At 45.8% G+C, this 19,810-nt stretch overlaps 1 protein-coding gene across 2 annotated transcripts in view; it reads right to left on the bottom strand.

Moving 5' to 3' along the window:
• The window catches only part of xkr7b (XK, Kell blood group complex subunit-related family, member 7b), a 225,262-nt gene that overhangs the window by 168,090 nt on the left and 37,362 nt on the right, over positions 1-19,810 (bottom strand). The gene's annotated exons all lie outside the window — the stretch shown is intronic.

The following is a 19,810-nucleotide window of genomic DNA, read 5'->3' as shown; positions in this document are numbered from 1 at the left end:
TCTTCTGGCTGCATTTCTCCTATTTCCACACCTGTTCCCAATGGGCCTGTGCCGATGGTTTGCCAGGAAAATCAAGGCCTCCTCTCCCTTTACTGGTGCCATATACCTCGGGTATTCTGCGCCTGTCGGGGCACCTGGTGGGGGCCAAGGGAGGAAAAACAGCCCCGCTGATGTTTTAACACCAGTATGAGAGATCCTGCTTCCTAATCCATTTTCACCACAGTAAGTAACAAATTATGGCCACAAGGGTTTGCAGCTGCAAATAAGAATTCTTAGCCTCTATTCAACGAAGTGAAATAATTTACAATCAACTGCAGTCGTTGCCTACTTTTATTACAGCAGCTCTTGAAGTTTTTTTAATTTAAAGTTATGAGAGGTGATGAGATTTTTCAGTGCATCCAACAATTTTATTTGCTGGACTGATTTAGGTAAATACTGTAGGAGTTAAGTAGTGTAATAAAAAACAATTTTTAGTGGAACGTGCAGCATTTTAAAATCATAGCTCAATCAAGACTTTTTATTACTCCAAAGTGAAATAATAGCAGTGGCTGACAGCTGCTTTCAAAAGATAATAGCATTCCTCACTAAACTGAATTGGGAACGGGAGCCTAACAAGCTGCAGGATGCTGCCCCAAACAAGCTGGCAAGTTTACTGCTAATGTGTTCCAGGCAATAAAAATTGCTGCCACGACATTTAAACAAGCTTACAGTATACAAAGCTGACTCAACATCAGAAAGTCTCAGTCAGTTCACCTGGTAGTAGAAGAACTGTATATAACACATGAACTGATAGGTAGATCAATGAGTTAATCCGGTAAGAACCTGAGCCACACAGGCCAGGGAGGTTTAAGGTCAAGGTTAGACAGAAAGGAGAAGGAGGTGGGGTAGCATTGCTGGTTAAAGAAGAAATTAACGCAATGGTAAGGAAGGACATTAGCTTGAATGATGTGGAATCTGTATGTGTACAGACCACCAAACAGTTGTAGTGAGGTTGGGGACAGCATCAAACAAGAAATTATGGATGCGTGCAATAAAAGTACAGCAGTTATCGTGGGCGACTTTAATCTACATATAGTTTGGGCTAACCAAACTGGTAGCAATATGGTGGAGGAGGATTTCCTGGAGTGTATTAGGGATGGTTTTCTGGACCAATATGTCAAGGAACCAAATAGAGGGCTGGCCATCCTAGACTGGGTGATGTGTAATGAGAAAGGAATAATTAGCACTCTTGTTGTGCAAGGCCCCTTGGGGAAGAGTGACCATAATATGGTAGAATTCTTTAGTAAGATGGAGTGACAGTTCATTCAGAGACTAGGGTCCTGAACTTAAAGAAAGGTAACTTCGATGGTATGAGACATAAATTGGCTAGAATAGACAGGCAAAAAATACTTAGAGGGTTGACGGTGGCTAGGCAATGGCAAACATTTAAAGATCACATGGATGAACTTCAACAATTGTACATCCCTGTCTGGAATAAAAATAAAACGGGGAAGGTGGCTCAGCCGTGGCTAATAAGGCAAATTAAGGACAATGTTAAATCCAAGGAAGAGGCATATAAATTGGCCAGAAAAAGCAGCAAACCTGAGGACTGGGAGAAATTTAGAATTCAAAAGAGGAGGACAAAGGGTTTAATTAGAAGGGGGAAAATAGAGTATAAGAGGAAGCTTGCTGGGAACATAAAAACTGACTGCAAAAACTTCTACACATATGTGAAGAGAAAAAGATTAGTGAAGACAAATGTAGGTCCCTTGCAGTCAGATTCAGGTGAATTTATAATGAGGAACAAAGAAATGGCAGACCAGTTGAACAAATACTTTGGTTCTGTCTCCACGAAGGAAGACACAAATAACCTTCCGAAAGTACTAGGGGACCAAGGATCTAGTGAGAAGGAGGAACTGAAGGATATCCTTATTAGGCGGGAAATTGTGTTAGAGAAATTGATAGGATTGAAGGCCGATAAATCCTCGGGGCCTGACAGTCTACACCCAGAGTACTTAAGGAAGTGGCCCTAGAAATAGTAAATGCATTGGTGGTCATTTTCCAACAGTCTATCGACTTTGGATCAGTTCCTATGGACTGGAGGGTAGCTAATGTAACACCACTTTTTAAGAAAGGAAGGAGAGAGAAAACGGGGAATTATAGACCGGTTAGCCTGACATCAGTAGTGGGGAAAGTGTTGAAATGAATTATTAAAGATCAAATAACAGCGCATTTGGAAAGCAGTGACAGGATCGGTCCAAGTCAACATAGATTTATGAAAGGGAAATCATGCTTGACAAATCTTGTGGAATTTTTTGAGGATGTAACTACTAGAGTGGACAAGGGAGAACCAGTGGATGTGGTGTATTTGGACTTTCAAAAGGCTTTTGACAAGGTCCCACACAAGAGATTGGTGTGCAAAATTAAAGCACATGGTATTGGGGGTAATGTACTTACGTGGATAGAGAACTGGTTGGCAGACAAGAAGCAGAGAGTTGGGATAAACGGGTCCTTTTCTGAATGGCAGATAGTGACTAGTGGGGTGCCGCAGGGCTCAGTGCTGGGACCCCAGCTCTTTACAATATACATTAATGATTTGGATAAAGGAATTGAGTGTAATATCTCCAAGTTTGCAAATGACACTAAACTGGGTGGCGGTGTGAGCTGTGAGGAGGATGCTGAGAGGCTGCAGGGTGACTTGGACAGGTTAGGTGAGTGGGCAAATGCATGGCAGATGCAGTATAATATGGATAAATGTGAGGTTCTCCACTTTGGGGGCAAAAACATGAAGGCAGAATATTCTCTGAATGGGGCCAGATTAGGAAAAAGGGAGGTGCAATGAGACTTGGGTGTCATGGTGCATCAGTCATTGAAAGTTGGCATGCAGGTACAACATGCGTGAAGAAGGCAAATGGTATGTTGGCCTTCATAGCTAGGGGATTTGAGTATAGGAGCAGGGAGGTCTTACTGCAGTTGTACAGGGCCTTGGTGAGGCCTCACCTGGAATATTGTGTTCAGTTTTGGTCTCCTAATCTGAGGAAGGACATTCTTGCTATTGAGGGAGTGCAGCAAAGGTTCACCAGACTGATTCCCAGGATGGCTGGACTGACATATGAGGAGAGACTAGATCGACTGGGCCTTTATACACTGGAGTTTAGAAGAATGAGAGGGGATCTCATAGAAACATATAAAATTCTGACAAGCCTGGACCGGTTAGATGCAGGAAGAATGTTCCCAATGTTGGGGAAGTCCAGAACCAGGGGACACAGTCTTAGGATAAGGGGTAAGCCATTTAGGATTAAGATGAGGAGAAACCTCTTCACTCAAGAGAGTTGTTAACCTGTGGAATTCCCTGCCGCAGAGAGTTGTTGATGCCAGTTCATTGGATATATTCAAGAGGGAGTTAGATGTGGCCCTTATGGATAAAGGGATCAAGGGTATGGAGAGAAAGCAGGAAAGGGGTACTGAGGTGAGTGATCAGCCATGATCTTATTGAATGGTGGTGCAGGCTCGAAGGGCTGAATGGCCTACTCCTGCACCTACTTTCGATGTTTCTATGTCCCAGGTCCCACTAGGGCAGGAGTAAAAAGGGAAAAAAAAGATGCATTTACTTTGCTCCTCATCATCTCTCGGAAACACCTCGAAAAAGGACCTGCATATACTAAGTTTGTTACATGGGCAAGCATTGCAGTCATTTTGTACACAGGAAGACTCCACAAACTGCAATGAAATCAATGACCAGTTTCTCCATTCTTGGTGAAGGGAAGACTGTTGGCCAAGACACCATGGAGAATTGCGTGCTCTCCTTCCAATCGTCTCATAATACCTTTATCTATCAGCCACCAGAACAGAAAAATGGGCTCTTGGCTTAATCTTTCATCGAAAAGACAGTGGGGTCAAAATTGCCCCCCCCCCCCGACTGAAAAGGGACGCACCTACTGTTTAAGATTTTTCTCCACTCCAATTCATGGGGTGAAGTGTGGAGCGAAATTGAGCTCTTTAAAACATTTTTTTAAATTTCCAGGCGAACGTCAGTCGGTCATCCCGCTTCGCACTGACGCGTAGCAACATCCATCCTCTTCAGTTAAAGGGGAGGACCGCTGCGAACTCTGCAACCACGTTAGTGGTATCCACTGGGCCACCAGGAAGGGTTTCGGCCCGGCCAGCGGTCCGGTACCCAAGAGAGGGTGCCAGGCTGCCTGTTGGTGCCCCGGCCGAATCCGTGGCTGCCATTGTCGGGCCGACCTTGCAGCCGGCCAACAATTAAAATAAAATGGCGGCCGCGGCAGTGCAACCTCCCCTTTGAGGGCGGACGTGCCTCCCAGCCACAGGCAGCTTCCCACAGGGGAAAGCGGTCAGAGGGCACCGAGCAGCAGCCGATCCGCTCCCTCGGGGCAATTTCCCATGGGGGACGGAAAGGGGGTCGCCGCTGGTCGATAAAATGTCGATGGGGCGGGAACACCAGCGATTCTGTGCCAACTGAGCGGTGAGTGCTTTCCGCATCGTTAAAAAAAGGGGGGTTATTTCGTCCCCAGCATCTTTGACAATACAACACTCCCTTAATATGCAGTTGCTTCCAACTGAACCAACCCAACAGTGCTTGGAGCAGGAGTAGGTCCAACTCTCTCCAGTTTCCCAGGCAAATGCCAACTCATCTGGAATGGACATAGCAATTCCCACCTGTCGCATCATTCCTGTCCTTGTTGACCTTTGCTGGCTTCCCAGTTCCCCAGCACATTAATTTCAAAATACCCCTTCTCATTTACAAATCCTTCTTTGGCCTCACACCACCTCACCTTTGCATCCTCCTCCAGCTCTATTCCTCAATCCACACCTACTTTTCTTCAATAGAATCCATCGTATGGTATCAATAGGGAGGTCTCTAGCCATACCTCCCCCCACCGCAGCCTTGCCCGCACACCGTCCCTGCCAAAACCCAGCTGCTGAAACGTTTCAATGAACTAAAAGATGATCAGCACACAAGTCTGTATATAGTTGTGAACTTCAAATTCTTTTGTCACGTTCCTCTTTTTCTAGACAATACTGCAACCATCATAATCCATCGAAGAGAAGGGAGAATTAACTGTTGAAATTTGTGACTCCAACAAGCTGTTGGAACATCGATGCTTCCTTCAGGAAGAGTCTTCATCCAGAAGAAAGAAAACAGATGAAGAGTTAAGGATGCTGCAGAGCCAGAAGCTGGGCTAGAATGAGGAGGAGCAACAATAACTCTTGCAACAGATGGCACACCAGGAGCAAAATCTGCTAGTAATGGTGGAAATAGTGCATGAGGCTGCTCTTCCTCAGGCTATTAGCTTGATGCAGAATGAAGGTCATTATTACATTGTCCTGGATATACTTAAAATGGATGAAAACTATCATCTAGTATTGAATCTGATTTTGCATCCTTAAAATATACTCAATGGTTGCAGATTTGAAATCAGTTGATTTTATGAAACTAGAGAACGAGCAAAACATTTTTATGAATTAGCTTTACAGCACCTCCAGCACCATGAAAATGAATGTTTCAAATCTAAAGTTTAAAAGTGAGAGGTATTGAACAGATTGGCTGCTAGAATATTCTCCAAATATTTTAGATAGACAGTACGAAAAAAAAACAGAAAATGGAGGTCACCAGCTCCATGAAGCAGCCTTGAAAGCTACTCAACAGCTTGCTTTAGTCTGTGTTTATCTACATTAGTGCTAGGCAACATAACATTCAGAAAAAAGTTGTGCCTATTACTTCTTGTTTTATTTCTGATACAGGTGCAGTTAGAGAGTAAGGGCAGAAGAGGCAAATTACTTTTACTTTTACTTTTTCTTTTACAACAAGTACTGCCAATGGTATTTTTTCATGGGGTTTCATTAACCTTAGCCCAAGGTAACACAAAATTCCTCATGGTGATACAATAATAATTGTTTCTCGAACTTTCTTATATTTGGCTATGAGAACATTAAAAAAAAAGTTCACAACCATGGAAATGCTCCAGTAGCATTGTTTGATTTTTGGTTTCAGATTCTCGCAATATAATTGTGCATGAGGGAGGCCATTCAGCCCATCTTAACTCATCCACCCAAAGAGATCCAACTAATCCGCCATTTTAATATCCAACTGTTTCCTGAATAATTCCAAGAATACTGCCTCCACTATTTGGGTTTATTTCATGTGTTGATCATTGTGTGTGTAAGAAGCTTTTCCAGATATTAGTCGCAAAAGTATCTTTTCTTAGTTTGCACCCGTGTCCTCTAGTTCTACTCCCACAATTTAAATGTAAAGTAATAAGCCGGGTTAATTTTTTTCTATACCCTTAACAATCTTGTATACATTTATAAGATCACCTGACAGATGCCTCCAACCTAGCTGAAAAAGCCCATCAGCATGACTCAGACCTTGCCACTGGAAGTCAGCCTTGTGATTCTTCCCTGCACTGGCTCGAGTGCTTGAATGCCTCTATTTAAATTAGAAACAATAATGATCAAAGCCTCAAGCCATGAGGCATCCAACCCAGTATTTCCCCCACTTTGACATAACTCCGAACAAGTATTCATTTTCTATCCTTCAGCCAGTTTCTGATCCATTCCCAGTATTTACCCTAAAAATCCTCATATCTTTGAGTGTAATTAATAGCACTTCATGTGGAATTTTATCAAAAGCCTTTTGGAAGTCAAGGTACATTAAATCATTGGGCTTACTGTAGCCCACTTGGGTTGTCACTTTCTCAAAAGAAGTCAAGGAGGTTAGTCAGGCAGGATCTACACCTTCTGACTCTCAACTGCTATTTGTTACATTGTTATTGATCCTCAAGTGTACTTCTGATAATCAATTCCATTATTTTACAGGGAATATGAGTAACATTAATGTGTTTGTAGTTGCCTGTATCAGTTTTGTCCCCCATTTTGAATTCAAGCACCAAGTTAGCTTGTATTATATATTGATACCTCCTCTGTGTCTGCTGATTGATTGAAAGAATCGCTTTCAGTACAAAGCCCCGAGTCACTGGCAGAGCCTCATTGGGAGGATTGTAGGTTGCAAAATCGTGTGCTCGACCTCCAGTGTCCAATTTTGGGGTGTCGTGATTGGGGTGAAATGTGAGCCTGTGCCACTGGCATTCTTTGGTCATTAAAATATGAAAAGCCCATAAGAAGATTTTGGACTCAGAACTTTAGTGTTGGGCTGCCCACATGACCTCACCCTAACAACCTAATGCACCGATGTGTTTGGGAGCTTGCCTGCTTAAAGCAGGTCTTGGCGTTGGGAATTTTTTTTCTTTTCATGTATTTATTTACCCATGGATGCATTTTCATTCATGCATTGGTTTTGCTGGGAAGGGTTCCAGTTATGCAATCCCCACTGACACTACATTTTTCTTCATTATTCCTAGTTTCTGCTGCTTACGACATGGCACCTTACAAAAAAGTGATAATTCCAAATGTGAGGTATAAGTGAAATTAAGGGAGTTCAGGAAGAGCCCAGATACACAGGTTCTAATGCCCCCTGAAGCATTCTGGTCACACCCATCACAATGCTGGGACCTACACCTGGACATTTCTGGAGTCCTGTCTTTGCTACTTCTGCTTTACAAGATAGGCTAACCCATAATGAGACCACCTGCTGCCCAGTTAGCTGCAAACAACATCTGGACCAGTGACAGCTCTTCCCGTAGAAGTGAATGTTACCACAGCATGAAGGTTTCATGCTCCTGCATCATTCCAAGATATCTGAAGAGATATGCGTCACATTAGGGATTCTTCAGTGTACAGATAACTCTGGGATGTGACGATCACTATGGCCGGAATTTTGCTGATGCTCAGCGGACAGGATCGGTGGTGGGTTGGCAGTGAAATTTGATTTGATTGACAGAAGGTCGGGAATCTGCTGTCAAATCGCGCACACTTACCTTTCCTAATGTCGGGTCTGCCAACACGGAGCAGTCCAGACCGGCGGGGGACCTAATTTAAACTATTATTGGCTTGCTGACAAGCCCTTAAGAGTGAATTTAACCTTCCCTTTTGACTTTAACAGCTCACCCACAGCTTCCATGTTGCTCCTGGACCTTGTCTGTTAATCTGAGGTGGAAGTTGATTGGCCATTGAATCAACATGAGCTTAAAATTCAGTATAAAAGCTCCCATTTCACACCTGTTCACTTTCCAAGCACAGAGGCTGTTGCTTTCTCCCTTTGGAAGACAGATTGAGCTTTATGCAGGTGGCAAGTGTTTGGAGCAAACTCTCCAGCCAATGTCACCTCATTGCAGCAATCTCTCTCACCACTGACAGATCGCTTCTATCATCTCAACTTCAACTGCTAGCTATTCCATCAGCATGGGTACCCTTTACACTCTCCCACCTTGGTCCTCAGAATCGGACCACAATCAGCCCTAACACCAACAACAGCAGCCTTCTCCACAATCATCTGATGTTGCACAGGACAGAGGACATCACCTCCCGAGCACATTGCTGCCCGGGAGGCCAGGGATGGTCTCACCATGGCCACGTTTACTTCACTTGATGCTGTGCACCCTGGCTGCCACGTGATGAGCCAGTTTGGCACCAGCCCACACCAACACCATGAAGCATCCCTACAATACCAATCCATTCCTTTCACACTCATCACCATTGCAGGGGACACCGTTACGTCTCTCTATTTACTAAACCACTTCCAAAAGGTGCACACCGATCTGTCCAAGAACCAAAGTGCTGAAAATAAAGGTTTCAAAAACTTTACATGAACATTGCATAAAACACCCAAGTGTGTTGTTATTGGTATGATTGCACTAGGATGAGGGCGAGTGAGAGGGGTGGCTAGTGATATGGGGATGTGATAATATAGATAGTGATGGGTGGAGACGCAAGGTAAGCTGGTGTGAATAAGGATGTGCAGGGTAGGGCAGGGAAGGCAGAATGATGGGGATGTGATGAGAGGCTCAGCAGGATGAGGTTGAGTGTGGCCTTGTACTAACGTTTTGTGATCTACTGAGATCATTAAAACATTTGTGGCATTGCAGCCAGATCCATCTGAATACATCCCTGCTTGTGCCCTCCTCTGCAATGTGCAACCAGGCTGTGTTGATCTCCTGGGGAGATTGCTTCTGCCCATGGGAAGGGAAGAGAATCTCCCTGCGTGCTGTGACTCACTCCATAAGCATAACTAAAGTTTTGCTGAATGGGTGTAGTGAGGCCAGAGAAGTTAGGGGCAGCCAAGCAAATTGGTTTAACTTTGAAAACAAAGTCCATGAGTTCTTTGCATTGGGTGTTAGTGGTAAGATAGAAGAGGCAATGGAAATGGTTTGTCATGGAGAAGAATAGTAGTTTGGGACTTGTCATGTATGTAACCTTTATATAACAACACTGCAACACGTATATACATAAGAAATGCACACCATGACCACTTGTGGGAGACACTCCTCACCTGGTCATCCAGGTATAAAAAGGGAGGTCCCACGCAGGGTCATCACTTCTTGGTCCTGTGAATAAAGCTTCAGGTCATGGAGTGACTTTGTCCATAGAATGTGCCTCATGTAGATTTGTGGTATTGTGTAAGGACTTTACATTGGCGACGAGAAACGGGAATCAACGACCCACGAGAATGGTCACCAGCAGCACAGATAAATGGTACTATGTTGGTGAAGACTGGGACGATTTCATTGAGAGGCTCCAGCAGAGTTTTGTCATGAAGGACTGTCTGGGAGACGCAGCGGCCGACAAGCGAAGGGCTCATTGCTGACCAGCTATGGACCTAAGACTTAAGCGCTCATGAAAGACCTGCTAGCACCCAAGAAGCCGACGGACTTTGAAGAGCTCAGCAAACTAATCAGTGAGCATCTCAAACCGGCGAGCAGCGTACACATGGCCCGACACAGATTCTATAACCATCAAGGTCGGGAAGGACACAGCATACCGGATTTCGTTGCGGACCTCCGGCGCTTGGCCAGCCTCTAAGTTCACACATGCCTGCAGGGGAGAGATGCTAAGGGATTTCTTTATAGAGGGCATCGGTCATGCTGGGATTTTCAGAAAGCTAATTGAGACCAAGGACTTGACCTTGGAGGCGGCGGCGTTGATGGCTCAGATTTTTATGGCGGGGGAGGAGGAAACCAAGATAATATACGCGCGCAATTCTGCCTCCAACGTGGTGCTGGATCAGGGAGTCAATATCATAAACGCGACTCAGAGCCCCGCAGGCAGGCAAGGGCAGTTCGACACACCCCAGGCAGCAATAGACCCAAGAGTAAGTCTCCAACAGAGACAATGGCAGGCTGAACGGACATTCACGCCACCCCAGCGGACAATGCGGCCCGGGATGGGGCCATTGACACCCACTAACAGGGTGCTCAAGAGCAGTCAAAGGGACAATCAGCGAGGAATGCCCTGTAACAGCTCTTTTGTTCACAACAATGGGAATCTCAGTTCATGCTGGAGGTGTGGGGGCAGACATGCTGCCAGGACTAGCAGGTTTCAACAGTTCGTCTGCAGAAATTGTAATCTCAGTGGCCATTTAGCCAGGATGTGCCAGAAGTCTGTAACCAGGCTAATATAGGAGGCGGATGAACCAGATGAGGGGTCTGCGAGGCAGGATGATGCTTGGAGCAAATCAATGGATGCTAAAGTTCAGTGGGTTCATGTGGCAAACATTCACAGCTCATATACCAAAACGCCACCAATGATGATGCAAGTCCTATTAAATGGCATCCCTATACACATGGAGCTGGACACGGGGGCCAGCCAGTCACTCATGAATGTTCAACAATTCAAAAAACTGTGGCCACTCAAAGCCAGTAGACCCAAACTAGAACACACTGAGACACAATTACGGACGTACACCAAAGAAATCATTCCAGTGTTAGGCAGTGCAATATTGGCAGTCACACACAATGGATCGGTGAACCGGCTGCCACTCTGGATTGTCCCGGGCAATGGTCCCGCACTGTTGGGGAGGAGCTGGTTAGCTAAGATGAACTGGAAATGGGGGGGATGTGCACGCCATGTCATCTGTGGAGCGAAGTTCATGCTCACAGGTCCTATAGCAATTTGAGTCACTATTTCAACCTGGCGTCAGGACGTTCAAAGGTACCAAAGTAGTGATACACATCACCCCGGACGCCAGACCAGTGCACCACAAAGCCAGAGCTGTGCCGTATGTGATGCAAGAGAAAATTGAGAGCGAGTTGGACCGGTTGCTGAGAGAGGGCATCATCTCGCCCGTTGAATTCAGTGACTGGGCGAGCCCCATCGTTCCCGTCCTAAAAGCGATGGCTCGGTCAAGATCTGTGGTGACTACAAGGCCACTATCAACCGGGTGTCCCTACAAGACCAATACCCGCTCCCGAGAGCGGAGGACCTTTTTGCCACGTTGGCAGGCGGCAAGCTGTTCACCAAGTTGGACCTCATTTCAGCCTACATGACCCAAGAACTGGCCGACGAATCTAAACTACTGAGCACCATCACCACGCACAAGGGACTGTTTGTTTACAACAGGTGTCCATTTGGCATTCGATCAGCGGCCGCCATTTTTCAAAAAAACATGGAAAGCCTGCTCAAATCCATTCCTGGAACAATCGTATTTCAGGACGACATCCTCTTCACCGCTCGTGACACTGAGGAACACCTCCACAATCTGGAGGAGGTGTTACACTGACTGGACCGGGTAGGCCTGCGACTCAAGAAGTCTAAGTGTGTGTTTTTGGCTCCCGAGATTGAGTTTCTGGGCAGGAGGGTTGCTGCAGACAGAATCCGGCCTATCGAATCCAAAGCGGAGGTGAATCGCCGAGCGCCCAAGCCCAGCAACACATCGGAGTTGCGTTCATTTCTGGGACTCTTGAACTATTTCGAGAACTTTCTGCCGAACTTAAGCACATTGTTGGAGCCGCTACACGTGCTCCTGTGTAAGGGTTGCGATTGGTTTTGGGGGGACTGTCAGGAAAGGGCTTTCAATCGGGCACGGAACCTACTTTGCTCAACAAAGTTATTGACCCTGTACGACCCCTGTAAGAAATTGGTTCTGACATATGATGCATCGTCCTATGGGGTTGGGTGTGTGTTGCAGCAGTGTAATGCTGAGGGCCAACTCCAACCTGTGGCTTATGCCTCCAGGTCGCTCTCTCAAGCAGAATGTGGATATGGGATGGTTGAGAAGGAAGCACTCGCATGTGTCTATGGGGTGAAAAAGATGCGTCAGTATCTTTTTGGCAGAAGGTTCAAATTAGAAATGGACCACAAGCCGTTAACATCCCTGTTATCAGACAGCAAGGCTGTCAATGCCAATGCGTCAGCTTGCATACAGCGATGGGCTCTCACGCTGGCTGCCTATGACTACACCATACGGCACCGGCCCGGCACTGAAAATTGCGCTGAGATGGTCATGGCTGTTGATGCCTTTGACAGCGCAGGCTCCCCCATCACAGCCCGCCAGATCAAAATCTGGACCAATAGAGATCTCCTCCTATCCTTGATTAAGAAATGTGTCCTGACTGGGGATTGGGCGCCCGCACACAGAGCATGCCCTGAGGAGGTCAGATCGTTTCATTGACAGATGGATGAGCTCTCCATCCAAGCCGACTGCCTACTATGGTGCAGCTGGGTAGTCATGCCCCAGAGGGGTGGGGAAGCATTCATCAGGGAACTCCACAGCGAGCACCCAGGCATCGTGCTGATGAAGGCCATTGCCCGGTCACATGTTTGGTGGCCGGGAATTGATTCAGACCTGGAACACTGTGTTCGCAGGTGCACGACGTGTGCCCAGCTGGGTAATGCCTCCAGGGAGGCCCCGCTCAGCCCGTGACCCTGGCCCACCAGGCCATGGTCACGTATTCACGTAGACTACGCGGGCCCGTTCATGGGAAAAATGTTTCTCATTGTCGTTGATGCGTACTCGAAATGGATCGAGTGCATCATTTTGAATTCGTGCATGACATCCACCACTGTGGAGAGTCTGCGCGCGGTCTTTGCGACCCACGGCTTGCCGGACAATCTTGTTAGTGATAATGGCCCATGTTTCACAAGCTACAAATTCCGGGAGTTCATGTCGGGTAATGGCATTAACCATGTCAGGACAGCACCGTTCATGCCGGCCTCCAATGGCCAGGCGGAACGTGCGGTCGAAATTATAAAACAAGGCATGCTCCGGATTCAAGGACATTCCCTTCAATGCCACCTATCGCGTCTCCTGCTGGCCTATAGGTCCCAACCGCACACGCTCACGGGGGTCCTGCCCGCGGAGCTACTCATGAAACGAACACTCAAAACTCGGCTGTCCCTCATTCATCCAGTCCTGTCCGACATTGTTGAGGGCAAGTGCCAGTCCCAAAACGAGTACCATGACCGAAATTCAAGGGGGAGATGTATAGAAATTGATGACCCCATATTTGTTCTCAATCACGCTTTGGGGCTCAAGTGGCTTGAGGGTACTGTAATAGACAAAGAGGGGAATAGGGTCATAGTGGTTAAACTTAACAATGGGCAGATATGCTGCAAGCATCTGGACCAAGTAAAAAAAAAAGGTTCAGCATGGACACGGAGGAACCTGAGGAAGATCATGAGATGGTATTCACACCACCGCCAGTGAACGAGCAACAAGAACATTCAGCAGCATGCACAGTCCCTGCGGTCAGCCCGGACAGGCCGGAATCACCACAGGTGACAGACACGCATACCAAGGCTCAACAACCAGAGCCCCAACTGCGGTGCTCCACGAGAGAGCGCAGACCACCCGAGAGACTTAACCTATGATCCCAATAAGATGTTGAGGGGGAGGTGATGTCATGTATGTAACAACACTGCAATACTGCATATACATAAGAAATGCACACCTTGACCACAGGGCGTGAACTTGTGGGAGACACTCCTCACCTGGTCATCCAGGTATAAAAAGGGGAGGTCCCACGCAGGGTCATCACTTCTTGGTCCTGTGAATAATGGTTCAGGTCATGGAGTGACCTTGTCCATAGAATGTGCCTCGTGTGGTTTTGTGGTATTGTGTAAGGACCTTACAGGACTGTACTTGAACTTGAAGATGATTCTGAAATAACAACAGAAAGCCAACACAGTCTCAGAAGGCTTAGCCAGATGATTATCAGGTGACAAAGCCCGATCTGACTGTGGACAATCAGGCTGGTAACGTCATGTGACCTCAAACTGTGGCCTGAAATTTGAAGTTGCAAAGTTGGCTGCTGTACCATAAACAGCAGCATGGATGAGAAACCATTAGGGATCTGGTGAGAGGAGTATGTCAAAAGCAAAGCAGGTGTTAAATGTATAAGAGGCAGAGAGTGAAGGTAGAAGGGCTGTAGGCAGCTAAGGAGATGTAAATGGTGAGGTAGCAGGAGGAAAGAGTCAGAAAGGATGGTCTTGTGATCATCAACTCAGGAGGTAGAGAAAGGTCACATGTTGACAGGGTGACCATGGGTGTGAGTGGGAGAGTTAAATGTCCAAGGCAAGGTTTAATGTAGACAGGAAAGTTGAAGGCAAGAAGGCAGGATGAGACCAGGTGTAGGTAGAGGTCAATGGGGATGAAAAATTGTTTGGTGCAGGAATGAGATTTTGGCAAGAAAGGTTACTGGTAGGGCTCGCTCAGATGGTGGGAGACAAGGAGCTTGACAATGAGGCGAGGTGCTCAAAATGTGAGAAAAGTGCCAGAGGACCATGCGGATAGGTTGAGATGGCACCTGAAATTAACCACCATACCACCATCATCTAGGACAAGAACATGGATTGACAGAGCTTTATTCCCCAGAGGCCTTGTACCATAATGAATTGTTGCACAGAGTCTGACATTGAAATACAAGATTTCACTCATTTTATTTCTATACTAGATTAAATATTGAGAGACATACATCATACCCCATGTATAATCCTATCCTGTATATTAGTTAAAACAGGATGATATTTTCCAGCATTTATTAGTGCACTCTAATAGGGGAGCTGTCATTTGCAGTTCTTTCATTATGGAGCACAAGTGCTACACTGATAAATCTATTTAGCAAATTAACCTCTTGCTTATTCTGATATTGCAATGTAATTTTAGTAATATGTATGGGCCAAGCCATCTCATAGCAAGCAAACATTATTATTGTAACGGTTACCCTGGAAGCACTAACACTTCTAAAAAGCATAAAGCTATCTACATCAGTTAAGAATTGCAAATATAAACAACTACTTCAAAAAGTAGATGCTTATAAACAATTCTCTTTCATATTGCACATTCTTGATCTCTCAAATGTACATGCTAAAGCAGCTTAAGTTGTCTTTCAATGATAAGCCCAGAGGGAACGTTGTGATTATCAGCAGCATCTTAAGTGAAATTGTGTACTTTTCTCAAAAAGAAAGCACATTACTTAGCTGAAATTTTACTGTGGTTGATAATTTGAGGTAATTCTATGGATAATAATGTTAATTTCTATGAAAACTTGAAGGTTATTAATGCAAAGCTTTATTTTTTAGCACCAATAACAATTCTGAAATGTTCAAATAAATGACTCCAAATCAACACAGACACACAGTAATTACACAATTAGAGACTATCTGAATACGACTACATTTTAACAGCAGTGACACAATAATTGAATAAGCAATTACACAGCATTGTGAAAAATAAATCTCGTTATAAATGGATCAACTCTTTTCTGACTAATTAAAATACATAATGAGCAAAGATGTTGTGATTGTAACAGGAGCCTGCTCTGGTCAGTAACTGAAACACTAACAAAGTCCCAACAGTTCCATCAAACGTATTTTTCACCTGATTCATTATCAGGAGGAAAAAGGCATTGCTACACCATGGCATAAAGATTAAAGAATGTTTATTACTACACACAAGAAAAGCATTAGCCATTCACCAGAGACAAGAAGCAAGAACTTGTCTCTTAGCCCTGTAGATTGTTTCTCCCACAGGACAGACTTCAGAGCCATCAGCCCTTCAAGAGAATTGCTGTGCAAACGCTCACTACATCTCAATCAAGCTCCCTTCAGAACCAACTTCTAGAGCCCTCACTACAGGTTTGATCTTCATAAAAGCCATTAAGATTGATTATTTCTGGCTCCTCCCTACAGCTACTATAACCACAAGAACATACAAGCTTCAAAATCAAGAGCTTCTTAAATGACAAGATATGATTGCTGACATAGTGAGCTCTCGTAATCGCTTCCCATCTGGAAGCAAGGGATAAAATAAAAAAATTTTTAAGTGCAAACAATAGATCAACCTAAAAATGATAACTTCTTAAAGCACACAAGAAATTGTTTTTCCAGTTGAAAAAAATAATAATCTGACACAAAGATTGGCAAAACCACTTTCGGAATATTTTGTGCAATTTTGAGAACCCTGCCTTCAAAAAACAAAAATGATAAATTGCTGCACCGGAGAGAGTTCAGGAAAAAAAAAATTATAAAATTATAGCTCTCAAACCAGATTTTCAGAGGAAGAGATTTTGGGGCCGAAATTCAGTGCAGCCAGAAAGCTGGTGGTGTTAAGGCCTTTATCCCCTCGATTAGCGCCGCAATGTTTGCGGTGGCCATTGGATCCAAATTCAGCTTTTTGACCACAAAAAAAAAAGTGTTTGTCTTATTAGCCCTTCAAACTTAAAAGTTTGCAGTCTTAATTGGGGCATTATTCCCACAGGAAATTCACCCTTAGGGTGATGTGGCAGCTCCCATTGCAGCACAGGCGGGAGAGAACGAACTAATCAGTGCTGTTTTGGAGAGGATGGCCGCGGTTCTGCAAGAGTCGATGGAGCATCTAAGTGCTGTCATATCTGATGGTTTTCAGACTGTGGCTGGTCGCATGCAGTCTCAGCTGGATGCCCCATCACCCCCCCGGAGACCTCAGTGTTGTTTTTGCGACCCGAGCTCCCTCAGATTGGTGGTGGTGGTATTGTGCTGCCCTTGGCGAGCTACTCAGGCTCCTCGGGCCAGGATACGGATGATGCGCTCCCTCCAGCTCGCAGCATTCCTGGCCCCCGACCTGTCACTCCGCCAATGCCTCCACGCATGGCCTCGCCCAAGTCAAGCTGAACCCTCCCAAGAGGGTGTTGACCAGTCTCCAGCCGGTCCTTCCAGGACCAAAGCTGCTTGAGGGCATCCTAGAAGGACACCTGCAGCTTCCACACAGGGGACACAGCAGCCTTCCCACACCCATGAGGGTCACAGGTTAGGCACACGTAAGACCATCATAGGCAGTCCCTCAAAGTTGAGGATAACTTGCTTCCACTCTAACAGTGAGTTCAAAGGTATATGAACAGTCCAATGCGGGACCTATAATATCTGTCACAGGTGGGGGCAGAAAGGGGTTTAAGGAAAGGGTGCTTAGGGAGCCTGGGTTGCCGCATTCTCCTTCTGCTGTTTGTGCTTGGTTTCTGCATGCTCTCGGCGACAAGACTCTATGTTCTTTCTCCACTTTGGACAGTCTTAGTCCAGGGATTCCCAGGTGCCGGTGGGGATGTTGCAATTTATCAAGGAGGGTGTCCTTGAAGAGTTTCCTCTACCCACCTGGGGCTTGCTTGCCATGTCGAGGCTCCGAGAAGAGCGCTTGCTTTGGGAGTCTCGTGTCGGGCATGCGGACGATGTGGCCCACCCAATGGAGCTGGTCGAATGTGGTCAATACTTGGATGCTGGGGATGTTGGCCTGAGCGAGAACACTGACGTTGGTGCGTCAGTCCTCCCAATGGATTTGCAGGATCTTGCGGAGGCAGCATTGGTACTTCTCCAGTGCTTTGAGATGGCTGCTGGAAATAGTCCACGGCTCTGAGCCATATAGGAGGGCAGGTAAATCACTACTTCCCTGTAAACCATAAGCTTGGTGTCAGATTTGAGGAACTGGTCTTCAAAAACTCCCTTCCTCAGGTGACCGAAGGTTGCACTGGCACACTGAAGGCGGTGTTGGACCTCGTCATCGACGTCTGCCCTTGCTGACAGCAGGCTCCCGAGGTATGGAAAATGGTCCACGTTGTCCAAGGCCTCACCGTGGATTTTGATAACCGGGGGGCAGAGCTGCAGGTTGGTGGAGGACCTTTGTCTTACGGATGTTTAATGCAAGGCCCATGCTTTCTTACACCTCGGTGAAGGTGTTGACAATGGCTTGGAGTTTGGCCTCAGAGTGTGCGCAAACTCAAGTATCTTCTGCGTACTGTAATTCGATGACAGAGGATGGGACGACCTTGGATCTAGCCTGGAGGCAGCGGGAGTGGAACAGATTCCCATTTATTACCGCTCGGAATGCTGAGCAGGGGCGACGTTTCCAGTCTGAGCTCCTGGATTGAGATTTCCGTTTTCTCTGTGAATCTCGGGATCTCTATTTTCTCTCTCTCTCCCAATCAAATTCTCATTCCGCTTCTCATTCCCTTTCCTCACTATCTGTTTCGCTCCCTTCTCTCCCTCTCCTCTTTCCCTCCCAGAGTACGGATTCTGTGCTGAACTCCTCCGGTCCATTGAAGAGGCTCCTGGACTTGTTGCTAAGCAATACGGAGCTGGCTTCTGGATCTCGCCCCGTTCGGAGCTCACTGATCTCCCCGAAATGATCCCTTACCGAACTTCTCTGCGAGACCAACTCAGCTGCTGTTGCTTCCAGGATTCTAGGCAGCTTCCAACCCATCCTCAGGTTTGGAACTTACCTTCTAGTCTCTCTCTGCTCCCACGGCTCTGAGATCACTGCCACTCCACACCGGCCCTAAAAGCTGGCGAGAGCAGAGTCAGCTGAAGGTCTGGCTTTTTCACGCTGAAAATGGGTCGGGGGGAGGGGGGTGGGGTGGAGCAGCAGCGGTGCGCACCTTTAGTGCATCACAACTGCCTGAATTTCAGCCCATAAGACACAAATGTTGTGAGACATCACAAAATGTGGATGCAAGCAAATTATTTACATAAACTGTGATCTCAGAACTAGATGACAAGAACTTAGAAGCCTCAAGTGACACTACAGATGAATAGAATTATTTTTCCCCTACAAGTATAATGAACAATCAAAAGACCTCCACAATAGCAGTATCCAAAAATGCAAAATATTCTATTCTTAAACACATTGCGTAAAAAGATGATTGATTGAATATTTTTACGAAGCACTGCTGGGGCCATAAATTGAGCTACCCAAATTCAGCAACGTGAAGTATCAGAATTGTTGGTGTACTATTGTAGAGTTTTGCTCTGTTTATTCAGGAGCAGTTCTCTTTGGATCTGGGCATGGTGCCGGAGGATTGGAGGACTGCTAATGTAATACTCTTGTTTAAGAAGGGAGAAAGGGATAGGCTGAGTAATTACAGGCCTGTAAGCTGAACCTCAGTGGTGGGAAAATTATTGAAAAAAATCCTGAAAGACAGGATAAATCTGCATTTGGAAAGGCAAGGATTAATTAGGGACAGTCAGCACGGATTTGTTAAGGGAAGATCGTGTTTGACTAACCTGATTGAATTTTTTGAGGAGGTAACCAAGAGGATCGATGAGGGTAGTGCTTACGATGTAGTATATATGGACCTTAGCAAGGCTTTTGATAAAGTCCCACATGGTAGACTGGTCATGAAGGTTAAAGCCTATGGGATACAGGGCAAAGTGGCAAGTTGGATCCAAAATTGGCTTGGAGGTAGGAAGCAAAGGGTAATGATTGATGGATGTTTTTGTGACTGGAAGGATGTTTCCAGTGGGGTTCCACAGGGCTCAGTACTGGGTCCCTTGCTTTTTGTGGTATATATCAATGATTTAAATTTGAATATAGGGCATATGATTAAGAAGTTTGCAGACAACACTAAAATTGGCTGTGTGGTTGATAATAAAGAGGAAAGTCATGGGCTGCAGAAGGATATCAATCTACTAGTTAGGTGGGCAGAGCAGTGGCAAATGGCATTTAATTCATAGA

Source organism: Pristiophorus japonicus, chromosome 12 (assembly GCF_044704955.1).
Source record: "Pristiophorus japonicus isolate sPriJap1 chromosome 12, sPriJap1.hap1, whole genome shotgun sequence".
NCBI classification, from domain to species: domain Eukaryota; kingdom Metazoa; phylum Chordata; class Chondrichthyes; family Pristiophoridae; genus Pristiophorus; species Pristiophorus japonicus.
The sequence above is the reverse complement of the archived record's forward strand: the minus strand, read 5'-3'. Positions and strand labels throughout refer to the sequence as shown.